Source organism: Abrus precatorius, unplaced genomic scaffold (assembly GCF_003935025.1).
Source record: "Abrus precatorius isolate BTA unplaced genomic scaffold, Abrus_2018 Scaffold0, whole genome shotgun sequence".
Taxonomy (NCBI): domain Eukaryota; kingdom Viridiplantae; phylum Streptophyta; class Magnoliopsida; order Fabales; family Fabaceae; genus Abrus; species Abrus precatorius.
The window spans coordinates 798,138-817,407 of record NW_020874290.1 but is presented as its reverse complement, the minus strand read 5'-3'; the positions used below and the strand labels follow the sequence as shown (position 1 = coordinate 817,407).

The window sequence follows — 19,270 nt, the reverse complement described above, 5'->3', positions numbered from 1 at the left end:
CATTAGAATAATAAGGATAACCTCTTAAAATTCTAATTAGAATTCATAATTCCATTTTATAATGAAATCCTACGATTCCGTAGTTTTTTTATTACAAATAGAAACTTATTACAAATATCAACAATATCCCTATTCTTCCTTAAACTATGAATATTATTGCTGGTGTTCTCTGAAAAAAAAAGTAAAAAGCCCCTTATCGGATTTGAACCGATGACTTACGCCTTACCATGGCGTTACTCTACCACTGAGTTAAAAGGGCTCCGTTTGATTTCATTACTAAATAAGAAACTAGTCAATATGACTAGTACATCCATTTGTTACTGCATATACTTATTATATAGATGGGATTAGAATATATGTACATAAGTATATATATTTGATTCGCATAACGACTCATCAAGGAACAAAAAATTGGATTTACTTAGTAAATAGAGTCAAGTTAAAAAAAAAATTCAATAACTTGTTGATCCCTATCCTTATTACTTATCTGATTTCCATATTGATTATCGTTTTTTTATTTACCGGCTTAATTTTAACAATGAATGAGAATGAAAGAAATGAAGTTTTAACCCCTCGTCCTTTCCACCAAACTAATCATTCCCGAAAAGTATCTTATCTTTCTTTTCCTTTCTTTCGCATTACTTATCTTTTTTTCTATTTTTTTTTTAATTCACGATTGGAATAAAAAATTTCGAAATCTAAATGATAAATCCAAAAATTCTATGGAATTCTGAAAGATGGAAAAATCCTTTTTTTGATCGAATCATATCATTTCATTATATTGACAATTTCAAAAAACTGTTCATACTATGAACGTAGTATAATGACGGTCGGGCAAGTATGCCCCCATCGTCTAGTGGTTCAGGACATCTCTCTTTCAAGGAGGCAGCGGGGATTCGACTTCCCCTGGGGGTAGGGTACTACGAAAGGCAGTTAATCATGGATTATCAATAAAGATTGAAATGGATTCTTCCTGTTCCTGGGTCGATGCCCGAGCGGTTAATGGGGACGGACTGTAAATTCGTTGGCAATATGTCTACGCTGGTTCAAATCCAGCTCGGCCCAAGAATTTGCCGATCCACCATGAAATGGCATAACACCCATTTGTTGTTCTCCAGAAATGACTGATCTGCTCTGATACGGAAGAATCAAAATAGGAAACATCTCTAGCGATATTGTTTTTTTCCGTATTACATATTTTTTCTACAAATTCGGATGTTGCTAGTAATCCTGATTCATATCAGGGTTTGTAAGTAGAAAGTCTTAGGAAAAGATTAAAAAAAAAAGACTCTTTTCTCTTTTCATTGATTCATTTTTCAATTGACTTGGCAATAACGAACGGATTACGAGTAATCCGTGTCAATCTCACTAAAGTGCATATCTATATGGATATCAATATATACTATAGTCCGCCTCTTTCAGTTACAGCACAATGGTTCGAATCTAAAATAGAAAAAAGGTTTGAATGAAACCGTAAGAATCTGTATGCTGTACGCTTTTTTCCCTGGGATTGTAGTTCAATTGGTCAGAGCACCGCCCTGTCAAGGCGGAAGCTGCGGGTTCGAGCCCCGTCAGTCCCGATGGATACAAATCCAATAAAAAAGACATCCATTCATCTTGTGTGTGAAAGGGAATAAAAATAACAAACAAAATCTCATTCCTAATAGGGATCCCTCTTGTTTTTTCTTTTTTCGTCAGAACCTTTACCTTACATTAAACTAAAAAAGAAAGAATAAAAAAGGAAAAGGAATTTTGGATTGCATCAGAAATCTAAATTTTAAATTTGGTATGGATAAAAGATTTTCCTATGTTATACTATTTAATTCTCGACGATGAATCGATTTGATAATTCAGATATTGTTATTCATGATATTGATACGATTTGACATCATTAAAATTTTATACCATTGAATTTACCGACGAAAGATTTATCATCTCTATGGGATTAAATCCCGAATTTTTTATTGGAAATTGAAGAGAAATAAAACATAGAGATTATGGAAGTAAATATTCTCGCATTTATTGCTACTGCATTGTTCATTCTAGTTCCTACTGCCTTTTTACTTATAATTTACGTAAAAACGGTAAGTCAAAGTGAATAATTTCACTTAAACATGACTTTCTTAATTCTTGTCTATGCAATCATTGATTGAAAAAAAATGAAAAAAAAAAAGATTTCAATTTGGAGTCTTAGTCTTAAATGAAATGATCGGACTACAATCAGCAGAATTCTATGAAATCCAGATAGTCTAGTAGAAAGAAATCAAATCTATTTCTTTCTACTAGACTATTATTGTAATATATTCAAGTTTTACTCTCTAAAAAAAAATAGGGTTTAATATAAATCAATCTCCAATATGTATCTTCATATATATAATTTCAATTACATATATGTAAATATATGTAATATACATAACATAGCGTCCCAATTTTTTTTCTTTGTTTCATCTATTTGATTTGTATTGATTCCAATCAATCTGAAATAATTAAAAAGCAACTCTTATTCTTCCGATTACTATTTGTGGATTTCAGATTCTTTTTACAATCCCGGTATCATATTAAAAAAAAGTAGGAATGGGGGTTACACGGTTCCTCATTTTCCATATATAATCTTGGTAAGAGTCGGTTCATCGAAATGGAAATCCTAGGAAAAATTCGGAATAGGAGACAATTTCCTATTATTTTGTATTCCTTTTTTTTTTCAATTATTTTCAAAACACGAATATGGAATTATTCAAATATTTGTTTGATTGAAAGAGTATTTTGGATTTCTATATTATCCATAGAATACATTACACTACTAGACTACAATAGAACTTCGAAATACAGATATATTTTATATTTGAATTCAATTAATTAGTATGAATTAAATACTATAATTCATATAGTTCCAAAATTGAATTCATATAGTTCCAAAATTTCAAAACCCAGCTATAAAATAAAATGGATACTTTGATCCCTTAACTCAATTATTAGTATACTTATAGTCCACTTCTTCCCCATACTACGAGGGAAAGGGAAAATGAAAAAACTACCATTAAAGCAGCCCATGCAAGACTTACTATATCCATGTAAATTTTGTCTCCTATCTCTATAAAAAGGAATCATTTTTTTATTGTTCACAAATATTTCTCTTGTATTTATTTTTCTTTTGTATTATTAACTAATAATATTATAATAAGAATACTATTCTAATATAGAATAAGAATACTATAATAATAGTGAAATTGCTGGTACAAAGTCAAAAAAGGATTCTGGGCTAACACCATTGACGAAAAATTCTATTAAAACATCTAACAAATTCTTATATGATTTTTAGTAAAATCGGAAAACATTAAGTATAAACAAAATATCCAGAAACATCCTTGGAAGTTTTAAGAGAATGAATGTTATTAACAGGTAGGAATAATAAGACCTGGATTTTATCCCCCCTATTTCATTAAGTAATTTCATTAAGTAAAAAAAAAATAGAAAAAAGACAGATTACTTTGCATACTCATACTCTTATTTCCATTCGATCTAATCCTTAGCGTCTCCTGATTCGTTCTCTAAAATAATCGGAGGATAGCCTGCCTATTTAATTCTTTGACTAGAGGTTACCGAAAAGAAAGATTTTCTATTTGATTCTATTTCCATTCGAATCAAATAGAATCAAAAAAAATTTGAAATTTTAATAAATATATATTAAATATTAATATATATATTTATTAAAATAGAACTATTTAAATCAACAAAAAACTATTTATATTTATATATATACTTATATATATATATAAATTAAATAAATAAAATATATAAATTAAATAAAAAAAAAGCCAATTAGCTATTCAATCTAACTAATCTAACTAATATTGAATAAATGCGGAAGCACTCATATACTTTACATCAGTCTGTATGCAAGGTTTTTCTTCCGCCCCTTCTCCAACTAAAAATGGAATTAGATTCCCTGTCCGACCTATCCTTATCCAATCTAATTCAAGACCCAGTCAGTAGACGGACACTACAATAGTAGTGGATTGAAACGACTATTATTTCAACATTTATCGATTCCTTTTCACTACTGGAATCTTTCCTTCAATCCGAGACGAAAAGATTTACAGCATTTTTTGGAACAAACCTTAGAATTTAGAATAAAACAAGTTTCAAGAGTCCTTTTCCTCCGCTTGCTTCTGCTGGAAAAAAAAATTTCTATCAAAAAAACGTAATACACTATTTCAAATCTCTTGTCGATCAGGCGACACCCGGATTTGAACTGGGGAAAAAGGATTTGCAGTCCCCCGCCTTACCACTCGGCCATGCCGCCAAAACTAAAATCGAAAAAACTAATATATATATATATATGAATATATGAGAATTCCCACTTTCCCCAAAAAAGGAGGATTCTATACTTCTTTTTTTTATGCTTGTATTTTAAATTTGGTTTTCTTTGATCCCATTCTTAAAAAAAAAAGAAAAAAATCTCGGGACAAATCGCAACCGTTAACTATAAATTTCTGAACGATTCTTGAAAATTTGGATCTAAGATGTTTTTTTTTCTTAATGAGATAAGAAAATCGAAATTGATACATAACCAATCAATCTTTTTTGAAAAAAAAACTTTCCCTATTTCAATTATAACAGCAACTGTCAATATATGTAAACCCTAGAACATAAATTTTCATTGTTACACAAATATTATCTAATTGGATATCTTATCCATATATAATATATATACTATAGGGAATTTTCAAGAAATTCTCGTGCTTCCCCCTTTTTATAGATTGAATAGAAAATAAAAAATGAACATGACATGTCATGTGCTTTCCCGAACGTGCAATAAAGTAATAAAGATATCTATCTATCTATAGATAGATAGATAGAGTTGGAGTTAGATCTACGTATGTTTAATAAATACAAGCCTTATTACACACTCTAATCGTATTCTCCTATTCTAAAAAAAATAGGTAAAAATTTCTCTCTTTTCTGCGAATTCAAATTCTTTTTTAAACAATTAAAAAGGTTAAGTGCTAAAAAAATCAATTCTATATTGTTTCTGATTATTCGATTAGATCTTTATCTCAGCGAGCAGAGCAAATCCCGAATTGATTTTTTTCGGGTATCAAATCAAATTGGAATATGTAATATCAGAATAATGGTATAAATGGAATCTATTTTTTTTTTTTTTGATATGCCTTAAAAAACCCGAAAATGAAAGTGGAATTATTCAATTCGTTTCCATTTTTCTATTTATATTCGAATTTCGATTCTATCTGTTTGTTTTGTTGCAAATTCATAGTTGAGTATAAAATCATATTTTATTTATTCTTCTTTTCATAATAGGTATTTCATACACAGGGTTAGGTAAAATTTCATGTAATTCAGTAAAAAGAAAAAGAACAGAAATTCCATTTTTGCTAAATCTATTCATGTGATTTGAGAAAGAATGACAGCAAATCGTGGGATATTTTTCTATAAAATTCACGGGGAAATTGAAAATGCTTGAGGTTGGAAATGAGGGACTGTCTGCACTACCCGGGTTGAATCAGATACAATTTGAAGGATTTTGTAGGTTCATTGATCGGGGGTTAACAGAAGGACTTTTTAAGTTTCCAAAAATTGAGGATACAGATCAAGAAATGGAATTTCAATTATTTGTGGAAAAATATCAATTGTTAGAACCCTTGATAAACGAAAAAGATGCCGTATATGAATCGCTTACATATTCCTCTGAATTATATGTATCCGCAGGATTAATTTGGAAAAGCAGTAGGGACATACAAGAACAAACTATTTTTATTGGAAACATTCCTCTAATGAATTCCCTGGGAACTTTTATAGTAAATGGAATATACAGAATTGTAATCAATCAAATATTGCAAAGCCCTGGTATCTATTACCGATCAGAATTGGATCATAACGGAATTTCGGTCTATACTGGCACCATAATATCAGATTGGGGGGGGAGATTAGAATTAGAGATTGATAGAAAAGCAAGGATATGGGCTCGTGTGAGTAGAAAACAGAAAATATCTATTCTAGTTCTATCATCAGCTATGGGTTCGAATTTAAACGAAATTCTAGGGAATGTTTGTTATCCTGAAATTTTCGTGTCTTTCTTGAATGATAAGGAGAAAAAAAAAATCGGGTCAAAAGAAAATGCCATTTTGGAGTTTTATCGACAATTTGCTTGTGTAGGTGGAGATCCAGTATTTTCTGAATCTTTATGTAAAGAATTACAAAAAAAATTTTTTCAACAAAGATGTGAATTAGGAAGGATTGGTCGACGAAATATGAACCAAAAGCTGAATCTTGATATACCTCAGAACAATACATTTTTGTTACCGCGAGATATATTGACAGCTACGGATCATTTGATTGGAATGAAATTTGGAATGGGTACACTTGACGATATAAATCATTTGAAAAATAAACGTATTCGTTCTGTAGCAGATCTATTACAAGATCAATTTGGATTGGCCCTGGTTCGTTTAGAAAATATGGTTAGAGGAACTATATGTGGAGCAATTAGACATAAATTGATACCGACTCCTCAGAATTTGGTGACTTCAACTCCATTAACAACTACTTATGAATCCTTTTTTGGATTACATCCATTATCTCAAGTTTTAGATCAAACCAATCCATTGACCCAAATAGTTCATGGGAGAAAATTGAGTTATTTGGGCCCTGGAGGATTGACAGGGCGAACTGCTAGTTTTCGGATACGAGATATCCATCCTAGTCACTATGGACGTATTTGTCCAATTGACACATCTGAAGGAATCAATGTTGGACTTATTGGATCCCTCGCAATTCATGCGAGGATTGGTAGTTGGGGGTCTATAGAAAGTCCATTTTATGAAATCTCTGAGAGATCCAAAAGAATACGCATGTTTTATTTATCACCAAATAGAGATGAATACTATATGGTAACAACAGGAAATTCTTTGGCACTAAATCGAGATATTCAGGAAGAACAGATTGTTCCAGCTCGATACCGTCAAGAATTTCTTACTATTGCATGGGAACAGGTTCATCTTCGAGGTATTTTTCCCTTCCAATATTTTTCTATTGGAGCTTCCCTCATTCCTTTTATCGAGCATAATGATGCGAATCGAGCTTTAATGAGTTCTAATATGCAACGTCAAGCAGTTCCGCTTTCTCGGTCCGAAAAATGCATTGTTGGAACTGGATTGGAACGCCAAGTTGCTTTAGATTCTGGGGTTTCCGCTATAGCCGAATACGAGGGAAACGTCATTTATCCCGATACTGACAAGATCATTTTTGTTGGAAATGGGGTTACTCTAAGCATTCCATTAACTATATATCAACGTTCCAACAAAAATACTTGCATGCATCAAAAACCCCAGGTTCAGCAAGGTAAATACATAAAAAGGGGACAAATTTTAGCGGATGGTGCCTCTACAGTTGGTGGCGAACTCGCTTTGGGAAAAAACGTATTTGTAGCTTATATGCCATGGGAAGGTTACAATTCTGAGGATGCTGTACTCATTAGTGAGCGTTTGGTCTATGAAGATATTTTTACTTCTTTTCACATACGGAAATATGAAATTCAGACTCATATGACAAGCCAGGGTTCTGAAAGAATCACTAATCAAATTCCGCACCTAGAAGCCCATTTACTCCGAAATTTAGACAAAAATGGAATTGTGATCCTGGGATCTTGGGTCGAAACGGGCGATATTTTAGTGGGTAAATTAACGCCTCAAATGGCGAAAGAATCCTCGTATTCCCCGGAAGATAGATTATTACGAGCTATACTTGGCATTCAGTATCCACCTCAAAGGAAACTTGTCTAAAACTACCTATAGGCGGTAGGGGTCGAGTTATTGATGTGAGATGGATCCAAAAAAAAGGGGGTTCCAGTTATAATCCAGAAATGATTGGTATATATATATTACAGAAACGTGAAATTAAAGTAGGCGATAAAGTGGCCGGGAGACATGGAAATAAGGGTATCGTTTCAAAGATTTTGTCTAGACAGGATATGCCTTATTTGCAAGACGGAAGATCCGTTGATATGGTCTTCAATCCATTAGGGGTACCTTCACGAATGAATGTAGGACAGATATTTGAATCCTCACTCGGGTTAGCGGGAAGTATGCTAGATAGACATTATCGAATAGCACCTTTTGATGAAAGATATGAACAAGAGGCTTCGAGAAAACTAGTGTTTTCTGAATTATATGAAGCCAGTAAACAAACATCGAATCCATGGATATTTGAACCCGAGGATCCGGGAAAAAGCAGAATATTTGATGGAAGAACAGGGAATTCTTTTAAAAAGCCTGTTCTAATGGGAAAGCCTTATATCTTGAAATTAATTCATCAAGTTGATGATAAAATACATGGACGTTCCAGTGGACATTATGCACTTGTTACGCAACAACCCCTTAGAGGAAGGGCCAAACGGGGAGGACAACGGGTAGGCGAAATGGAAGTTTGGGCCCTGGAGGGATTTGGTGTTGCTCATATGTTACAAGAGATGCTTACTTATAAATCGGATCATATTAAAGCTCGCCAAGAAGTACTCGGTACTACGATCATTGGAGGAACAATACCTAAACCTACGGATGCTCCAGAATCTTTTCGATTGCTCGTTCGAGAACTACGATCTTTGGTTATGGAACTGAATCATTTCCTTGTATCTGAGAAGAACTTCCGGATTTATAGGAAGGAAGCTTAATTGAACTGAATCAGAATTTTTATTCTATGATTGATCAGTATAAACATCAACAACTCCGAATTGGATCAGTTTCTCCTCAACAAATAAGTGCTTGGGCAAAAAAAATCCTACCTAATGGAGAGATAGTTGGGGAGGTAAAAAAACCCTATACTTTTCATTACAAAACCAATAAGCCTGAAAAAGATGGATTATTTTGTGAAAGAATTTTTGGGCCTATAAAAAGTGGGATTTGTGCTTGTGGAAATTATCGAGTAATCAGAGATAAAAAGGACGATCCCAAATTTTGTGAACAATGCGGAGTAGAATTTATTGATTCTCGGATACGTAGATATCAAATGGGCTATATAAAACTGGCATGCCTAGTAACTCATGTGTGGTATTTGAAACGGCTTCCTAGTTATATCGCGAATCTTTTAGATAAACCTCTTAAAGAATTAGAGGGTCTAGTATACTGCGATGTGTGATTTGATCAAAATTCCTATTGTACAGATTCCGAATGAGAAACTGTCATTCCATTCAATTGAATTGGGATGCCCTAAATCTGACATGTCTCTTGAAATGAGTAATATGAAGCTCAGAATTATGGATGTATTGAATACTCCCAAATAAAAGGGAATTGGTCTATGGTCGATTCAGTAACAAATAAATATGAATTTCTAGCTGCACGTATCTCGTGAAAGAAAAAGAAATACTTTTTTTGTGGAATTCACTATTCCATCTTTTTTAGAAAGAACTGAAATTATGTTCTAATAAGCAAATATATCATGGTTGCAGAAGCCTATCTATCGCATATAGGCTTAAGGACATCATAGCATAACCGTCGAGGTGACGTCTGGACCTAAAAGATCAAATGGAATGATACATAGACAAGGAAATCCCTTATGAATTCCAGGATACTCCCTTTAATGAATGATTCCATTTTAGGGGATTCCCCATTCGAAGGGGGATAGACTACTCAAGAATTTTACATTTCATTTCTTTTCTGTCGTAATTGAGAATTGGATAAATAATTCAGAAAATATAAAAAAAGAAAAAGAATGCATCAATGAAATGTTGATTAGTCTTTATTGAGAACTTGAGTAAAGAGTAAACCTTTTATTTTAGATTAGGGGTTTTATAGAATTTGAAAGTGGAAACCCTTTGCTTTATCTTTATTTGGTATAACTACTTGAGCCGGATGAGAGGAAACCTTCACGTCCGATTTTGAAAGGGGGAGATCCTATTGGATTGGATCCTATCCAAATTTTTCGTTTGCTAGGCCCGTAGTTAAAAAACCCACTTTCTTACGATTACGAGGTCCATTCGAATATGAAATACAATCCTGGAAACACAGCATACCTATTTTTTTTTCTACCCAAGGTTTCGATATATTTCGAAATCGAGAAATTTCAAGTGGAGCGGGTGCTATCCGAGAACAATTAGCCGATCTGGATTTGAGAATTCTTATTGATTCTTCGTTGATAGAATGGAAAGAATTAGGAGAAGAGGATCCATGGACAATGAAAATGAATGGGAAGATCGAAAAGTTGGAAGAAGAAAGAATTTTTGGTTCGACGCATAGAATTAGCTAAACATTTTATCCGAACAAATATAGAACCAGAATGGATGGTTTTATGTCTCTTACCAGTTCTTCCTCCCGAATTGAGACCCATTATTCAAATAGATGGGGGTAAGCTAATGAGCTCGGATATTAATGAACTCTATAGAAGAGTTATCTATCGGAATAATACTCTTATCGATCTATTAACAACAAGTAGATCTACACCAGGAGAATTAGTAATGTGTCAGGAAAAATTGGTACAAGAAGCCGTGGATACACTTCTTGATAATGGAATCCGCGGACAACCAATGAAGGACGGTCATAATAAGGTTTACAAATCATTTTCCGATATAATTGAGGGCAAAGAGGGAAGATTTCGCGAGACTCTGCTTGGCAAACGGGTTGATTATTCGGGACGTTCTGTCATTGTCGTAGGTCCATCACTTTCATTACATCGATGTGGATTACCTCGCGAAATAGCAATAGAACTTTTCCAGACATTTCTAATTCGTGGTCTAATTCGAAAACATTTTGCTTCGAACATAGGAATTGCTAAGAGTAAAATTCGGGAAAAAGAACCGATTGTATGGGAAATACTTCAAGAAGTTATGCGGGGGCATCCCGTATTGCTGAATAGAGCCCCTACTCTGCATAGATTAGGCATACAGGCATTCCAACCCATTTTAGTAGAAGGGCGTGCTATTTGTTTACATCCATTAGTTTGTAAGGGATTCAATGCAGACTTTGATGGGGATCAAATGGCTATTCATGTGCCTTTATCTTTGGAGGCTCAAGCAGAAGCTCGTTTACTTATGTTTTCTCATATGAACCTCTTATCTCCAGCTATTGGGGATCCCATTTCCGTACCAACTCAAGATATACTTATTGGGCTTTACGTATTAACGAGCGGGAATCGTCGAGGTATTTGTTCAAATAGGTATAATCCGTGTAATTGCAGAAATTCGAAAAATGAAAGAATTCGAGATAATAACTATAAGTATACGAAAAAAAAAGAACCTTTTTTTTGTAATTCCTATGATGCAATTGGAGCTTATCAACAGAAAAGAATAGATTTCGATAGTCCTTTGTGGTTCCGATGGCGATTAGATCAACGCATTATTTCGTCAAGAGAAGTTCCTATCGAAGTTCACTACGAATCTTTGGGTACCTATCATGAAATTTATGGGCATTATCTAGTAGTAAGAAGTACAAAAAAAGAAATTCGTTGTATATACATTCGAACCACTGTTGGTCATATTTCTTTTTATCGAGAAATTGAAGAAGCTATACAAGGTTTTTGCCGGACCTATTCATACAGTATATCTAATCATATAGATGGTTGATATGTAAGATAAGTAAATTTATGCTACCAGTGTGGAATTCAGGTCTCCGTGGTTCAACTAGGATCATAGTTTTAAAATTTCTACGCGAATCAAGATAAAGAAAAGGAAGTTTTCCAATCATTGACTCAAATCCATTGTCGAACCGAATCCCACTGAGTGGAATATGGAGGTACTTATGGCAGAACGAGCCAATCTAGTCTTTCACAATAAAGTGATAGGTGGAACTGCCATTAAACGACTTATTAGCAGATTAATAAACCACTTCGGAATGGCATATACATCACACATCCTGGATCAAGTAAAGACTCTGGGATTCCGTCAAGCTACGGCTACATCCATTTCATTAGGAATTGATGATCTTTTAACAATACCTTCTAAAGGATGGCTAGTTCAAGATGCTGAACAACAAATTTTTATTTTGGAAAAACATCATCATTATGGGAATGTACATGCGGTAGAAAAATTACGACAATCCATTGAGATATGGTATGCTACTAGTGAATATTTGAGACAAGAAATGAATCCTAATTTTAGGATGACCGACCCCTTGAATCCAGTCCATATAATGTCTTTTTCAGGAGCTAGAGGAAATGCATCTCAAGTACACCAATTAGTAGGTATGAGAGGATTAATGTCGGATCCACAAGGGCAAATGATTGATTTACCTATTCAAAGCAATTTACGCGAAGGACTGTCTTTAACAGAATATATCATTTCTTGCTACGGAGCCCGTAAAGGGTTGTAGATACTGCTGTACGAACATCGGATGCTGGATATCTTACACGCAGACTTGTTGAAGTGGTTCAACACATTGTTGTACGTCGAACAGATTGCGGTACCATTCAAGGGATTTCGGTGAATATCCAGAATGGAATGATGCCGGAAATAATTTTGATACAAACATTAATTGTCGTGTATTAGCAGACGATATATACAGAGGTTCACGATGCATTGCTGTTAGAAATCAAGATATTGGAATTGGACTTATCAATCGATTCAAAACTTTCAAACACAACCAATATCTATTCGAACCCCCTTTACCTGTAGGAATACATCTTGGATCTGCCGATTATGTTATGGCCAAAGTCCTACTCATGGCCACTTAGTGGAATTAGGAGAAGCTGTAGGTATTATTGCGGGTCAATCTATTGGAGAACCGGGTACTCAACTAACATTAAGAACTTTTCATACCGGTGGAGTATTCACAGGGGGTACTGCGGAACATGTGCGAGCGCCTTCTAATGGAAAAATTAAATTCAATGAGGATTTGGTTCATCCTACACGTACACGTCATGGGCATCCTGCTTTTCTATGTTCTATAAACTTGTATGTAACTATTGAAAGTGACGATATTATACATAATGTGATTATTCCACCAAAAAGTTTTTTATTAGTTCAAAATGATCAATATGTAAAATCGGAACAAGTGATTGCTGAGATTCGTGCGGGAACATACACTTTGAATTTGAAGGAAAAGGTTCGAAAACATGTTTATTCTGACTCAGAAGGAGAAATGCATTGGAGTACCGATGTATACCATGCATCAGAATTTAGATATAGTAATGTCCATATCTTACCAAAAACAAGTCATTTATGGATATTATCAGGAAAGTCGTACAGGGTCGGTTCAGTCTCTTTTCACTCCGCAAGGATCAAGATCAAATGAACATTCATTCTCTTTCTACTGGAGAAAGAAATATTTGTAACCTTTTAGTAAGTAATGAACAAGTAAGACATAAATTCTTTAGTTTCAATCTTTCTGGTAAAAAAGAAGGAAGGATTCCTGATTATTCAATATTGAATCAAATCATATGTATGGATTATTGTCATTTTACACATCTTGCTATTTTCCATGACACTTCGGATTTATTAGCAAAGAGGCGAAGAAATAGATTCATCATTCCATTTCCATTCCAATCGATTCAAGAACGAGACAAAGAACTAATGTCCCCTTCCGGTATCTCGATTGAAATACCAATCAATGGTATTTTTCGTAGAAATAGTATTCTTGCTTATTTCGATGATCCTCAATACCGAACGCAGAGTTCAGGAATTACAAAATATAGACTATAGGAATAAATTCCATTTTTAAAAAAGAGGATTTTTAATTGAGTATCAAGGAGTTAAAGAATTTAAGCCAAAATACCAAATCAAAGTAGATCGATTTTTTTCATTCCCGAGGAAGTGCATATTTTACCCGAATCTTCTTCCATAATGATACGGAACAATAGTATCGTTGGAGTAGATACACCAATAACTTTAAATATAAGAAGTCGAGTAGGTGGATTGGTCCAAATGGAGAAGAAAAAAAAAAAGATTGAAGTAAAAATATTTTCCGGGATATCTATTTTACTGGAGAGATGGATAAGATATCCCGACACAGTGCCATCTTGATACCATCCGGAACGGTAAAACAAAATTCAAAGGAAGCAAAAAAAATGAAAAATTGGATCTATGTCCAATGGATCACAATTACCAAAAAAAAGTATTTTGTTTTGGTTCGACCCGTAATTCTATATGAAATAGCGGACGGTATCCATTTAGTAAAACTTTTCCCCAAGATAGGTTCCAGGAAAGAAATGATCTGGAACTTAAAGTTATTAATTATATTCTTTCTGGAAATGGAAAATCAATTCCGGGAATTTCTAATACAAGGATTCAATTAGTTCGGACTTGTTTAGTCTTGAATTGGGATCAAGACAAAACAAGTTCTTCTATCGAAAATGCCCACGCTTCTTTTGTTCAAGTAAGTACAAATGGTTTGATTAGGATTTCCTAAGAATTGACTTAGTGAAATCTCATATTTCATATATCAGAAAAAGAAATGATCCGTCCAGTTCAGGATTGATCTCAGATAATGAGTCGGATCGGACCTTTATCAATCCATTTTTTCTATTTATTCGAAGGCAAAAATTCAACAATCACTTAGACAAAATCACGGAACTATTCGTATGTTGTTGAATAGAAATGAGAAATGTCGATCTTTGATAATTTTGTCATCATCTAATTGTTTTCAAATAGGACCATTCAACGATAGAAAATATTACAATGGGATAAAAGAAGGAATTCAAAAAATTCAAATAGATTCCATAATTCCAATTAAGAATTTGTTTGGTCCTTTAGGAATAGCCCTTCAAGTTGCAAATTATTATTCATTTTTTCGTTTAATAACTCATAATCAGATCTTAATGAATAATAATTTGCAACTTGACAAATTAAAGGAAACTCTTCAAGTATTCAAATATTATTTAATGGACGAAAATGAGAGAATTTATAAACCTGATAGATGCAGTAATATCGTTTTAAATCCATTCTATTTGAATTGGCATTTTATCCATCACAATTATTATGAAAAAACGTTTCCAATAATAAGTCTTGGGCAATTTATTTGTGAAAATGTATGTATAGTGCAAACGAAAAATGCACCACACTTAAAATCGGGTCAAGTTCTAACTATTCAAATGGATTCTGTAGGAATAAGATCGGCTAACCCTTATTTGGCAACTCCAGGAGCAACTGTTCATGGACATTATGGAGAAATACTTTATGAAGGAGATATATTAGTTACATTTATATATGAAAAATCGAGATCTGGTGATATAACACAAGGTCTTCCAAAAGTAGAACAGGTATTAGAAGTGCGTTCAATTGATTCAATATCGATGAAGCTAGAAAAGAGAGTTGACACTTGGAACGGATATATAACAAGAATTCTCGGCATTCCTTGGGGATTCTTGATCGGTGCCGAGTTAACTATAGCGCAAAGTCGTATTTCTTTGGTTAATAAAATTCAAAAAGTTTATCGATCCCAGGGAGTTCACATCCATAATAGACATATAGAAATTATTGTGCGTCAAATAACATCAAAAGTCTTGGTTTCAGAAAATGGAATGTCTAATGTTTTTTCACCCGGCGAACTAATTGGATTGTTGCGAGCCGAACGAGCGGGCCGTGCCTTGGAAGAAGCAACTTGCTACCGAGCTCTATTATTGGGAATAACAAAAACATCTCTGAATACTCAAAGTTTTATATCTGAAGCAAGTTTTCAAGAAACTGCTAGAGTTTTAGCAAAAGCCGCTCTCCGGGTCGTATAGATTGGTTGAAAGGTCTGAAAGAGAACGTTGTTTTAGGGGGAATGATACCCGTTGGTACCGGATTAAAAAGAATAATGCACCGTTCAAAGCCAAGGCAACATAACAAGATTACCTTGGAATCAAAAAAGAAAAATTTATTCGAGGACGAAATGAGAGATATTTTGTTCCACCACAGAGAATTCTTTTTTTTCATTTCAAAGAATTTATGCGATACATCAGAACAATCTAAGATTTAATGATTCCTAAGAGCGGATTCATCCCCCTACCCTAAATGCGATCATTTTTGGGGTAGTAAAAGAAAGATAATAAAAAAAAGAATAATAAATAGAAAAAAATGGTCTAATCATGTATCAATGGCCAATCTTCGGTAGAAGAGAAGGTTCCATCGGAACAATTTTTTATTTCTATTTCACGATACCTGGTCTTTTTTTTTCTATTTTTTTTTTTTTTTGAAAAAAAAAAGTGTGGGATAAATATAAATGACAAAAAGATATTGGAACATAATTTGGAAGAGATGATGGAAGCAGGAGTTCATTTGGCCACGGTACTAGAAAATGGAATCCTAAAATGGAACCTTATATATCTGCAAAGCGTAAGGTATTCATATTACAAATCTTACTAGAACTGCTCGGTTTTTATCAGAAGCTTGTGATTTAGTTTTTGACGCAGCAAGTAAGGGAAAACAATTCTTAATTGTTGGTACCAAAAAAAAAGCAGCTGATTCAGTAGCGCGGGCGGCAATAAGAGCTCGGTGTCATTATGTTAATAAAAAATGGCTCGGCGGTATGTTAACGAATTGGTATACTACAGAAACGAGACTTCATAAGTTCAGGGACTTGAGAATGCAACAAAAGACGGGGAGACTCAACTGTTTTCCAAAAAGAGATGCTGCTATATTGAAAAGACAATTATCTCATTTGGAAACATATCTTGGTGGCATTAAATATATGACGGGTTACCCGATATTGTAATAATCGTCGATCAGCAAGAAGAATATACGGCTCTTCGAGAATGTATAACTTTGGAAATTCCAACGATTTGTTTAATCGATACAAATTGTGACCCGGACCTCGCCGATATTTCGATTCCAGCTAATGATGATGCTATAGCCTCAATCCGATTAATTCTTAACAAATTAATATTTGCAATTTGTGAGGGTCGTTCTAGCTATATACGAAATTTTTGATTAATAATAAGATAAATGAATTATTTGATTTGGTTGGGGAGATTCATAGATTTATGAAATCGGTTATTATACTATTACTAAATCGCACAAAAGAAAGAGAAAAATATAAAAAGAACAAACGGAAATATTATGTGATTAGTCGGTATTCAAAATCAAAAATGAAAGTAGACAAATCAAAAAGGAAAGGAGATGGTTGAATTAAAATAATTCCCTTTCAATTTCAATTTCTTTTAAGAGGGCAGGACAATATGAATGTTTTATTATGTTCCATCAACACATTAAAAAGATTATACGATATATCTGCTGTGGAAGTGGGTCAACATTTCTATTGGCAAATAGGGGGTTTCCAAGTGCATGCCCAAGTACTTATTACTTCTTGGGTTGTAATTGCTATCTTATTAGTTTCAGTCATTCTAGTTGTTCGAAATCTGCAAACCATTCCCACTTTTGGTCAGAATTTTTTTGAATATGTTCTTGAATTCATTCGAGACGTGAGCAAAAGTCAGATTGGAGACGAATATGGTCCGTGGGTTCCATTTATTGGAACTATGTTTTTATTTATTTTTGTTTCTAATTGGTCAGGGGCTCTTTTGCCTTGGAAAATAATACAGTTACCTCACGGGGAGTTAGCTGCGCCCACAAATGATATAAATACTACCGTTGCATTAGCTTTACTTGCGTCAGTAGCATATTTCTATGCGGGTCTTTCAAAAAAAGGATTAGCTTATTTTAGTAAATACATCCAACCAACTCCAATCCTTTTACCGATTAACATCTTAGAAGATTTCACAAAACCCTTATCGCTTAGTTTTCGACTTTTCGGAAATATATTAGCTGATGAATTAGTAGTTGTTGTTCTTGTTTCTTTAGTGCCTTTAGTAGTTCCTATACCTGTCATGTTCCTTGGATTATTTACAAGCGGTATTCAAGCTCTTATTTTGCTACTTTAGCTGCGGCTTATATAGGTGAATCCATGGAAGGCCATCATTGACTAGTTGTCGAAAAAAGTCTTTTTCGTTTAGCCCACCGCACATACACTGCGGCTCAAGATAATCTATTTTGGGAACAACATATATAATAGAAAGAAATTTGGAATAATAATAAAGAAAAAGGTTATTCTCCCCCCCCCCCCAAAAAAAATAAAGATGCAATAAAGTATAAATAAAATCAATATACAATTTAATGTAATAGTAAAATAGAAAAGATTACCAGAAAATTGTAAAAAAACTAGGAAAGAGATCCATCCAAAAGATCTTTTCCTAGTTTTCCTAAAAAGACTTTTTGTTTGACCTATTTCGATTTTCCTCCAATGAATATTTTTTTTGTATTGTTATATTTTGTTTGTTCATTCCATTTTTGTTCATTCAATTATAACTATAACATATTAAATATTATTCTATATATATTATTAGATTATTATTACTATTATTAGATATTAGATTCGATTATATATATAGAATTTAGATATATATATCTAATTCGATTAAGATATATTAGTATATTAGATATTCTATATTAGAAAAGTATAATATTTACATGTGATAAAAATATGCTATATAGAACTAGAACAGATTCCCGTTTCATTCATTCACATTCAATTTAACGATTGACCAAAAGATAATTCAAAAAAGAATTACATTTTTATCACTCAAATTCCAATATTTCTCTGCAATAATTCAGTCTAACGAATTGATTTCGATTTTGTATATCCATATCGGATAATAATAAAAGGATGAAAGAAGGATTTTCAAAAAAAAACCAAGATTCAAAAAAAATAGAGTAGGAGTGGGGGAAGTCAAACTGGGTATATATAATCCAATCACTATAAAACAACTCCTTCTTTTTTTTTTAGATTTCAAATAATGATTCTCGAATCTGATTGAAACTAAAACACAAATAATTGGTTTACGGCATGGAAGAAATACATGTATATGTGATATTATATATAAACTAGTTATATATGAACTAACTATATATCTAAAAAAACTAACATTATATATCTAAAATTGCCCTGCTACTACTGTCAATTTCGATAGGGATTTAAAAAACAAAGTCCTTCCGTTTCATCTCTAATTATGAATTGAATAGTAAGAAATTCAAAAAAAAAAAGAACGAAGAATTCAAAGAAGAGTTCCAAATTTAGGGTAAGATAAAAACTAAAATTGTATGGATTCACAAAAAAACTACGTGGATAGAAAAGAAAAAATGAATATCGAACTAATTTGGATAGTTCAATAACTATTGTTATTTCAATTCGGAATTCTTAATTATTTCAACTGGATAAATCCTGGTGATTGAGTAATTAAGTCATAATTTATTGGTTGATTATATCATTAACTATTTCTTTTCTTTATTATTATTTATTTTTATTTGGGGTGCGAGGAACTTATCATGAATCCACTGATTTCTGCCGCTTCCGTT

At 33.1% G+C, this 19,270-nt stretch overlaps 3 non-coding genes and 2 pseudogenes across 3 annotated transcripts; 2 read left to right on the top strand and 3 right to left on the bottom strand.

Moving 5' to 3' along the window:
• LOC113852467 overlaps positions 1–1,093 on the bottom strand; it is a 5,578-nt pseudogene extending 4,485 nt beyond the window's left edge.
• Positions 188–259, bottom strand: TRNAT-GGU. Its single transcript has one exon. It is a non-coding gene; the product is annotated as a tRNA-Thr (tRNA).
• LOC113846365 lies at positions 841–11,650 on the top strand (annotated as a pseudogene).
• Positions 1,507–1,580, top strand: TRNAD-GUC. Its single transcript has one exon. It is a non-coding gene; the product is annotated as a tRNA-Asp (tRNA).
• TRNAC-GCA lies at positions 4,233–4,303 on the bottom strand. The gene has a single exon. It is a non-coding gene; the product is annotated as a tRNA-Cys (tRNA).
• Positions 11,651–19,270: the final 7,620 nt, after the last annotated feature.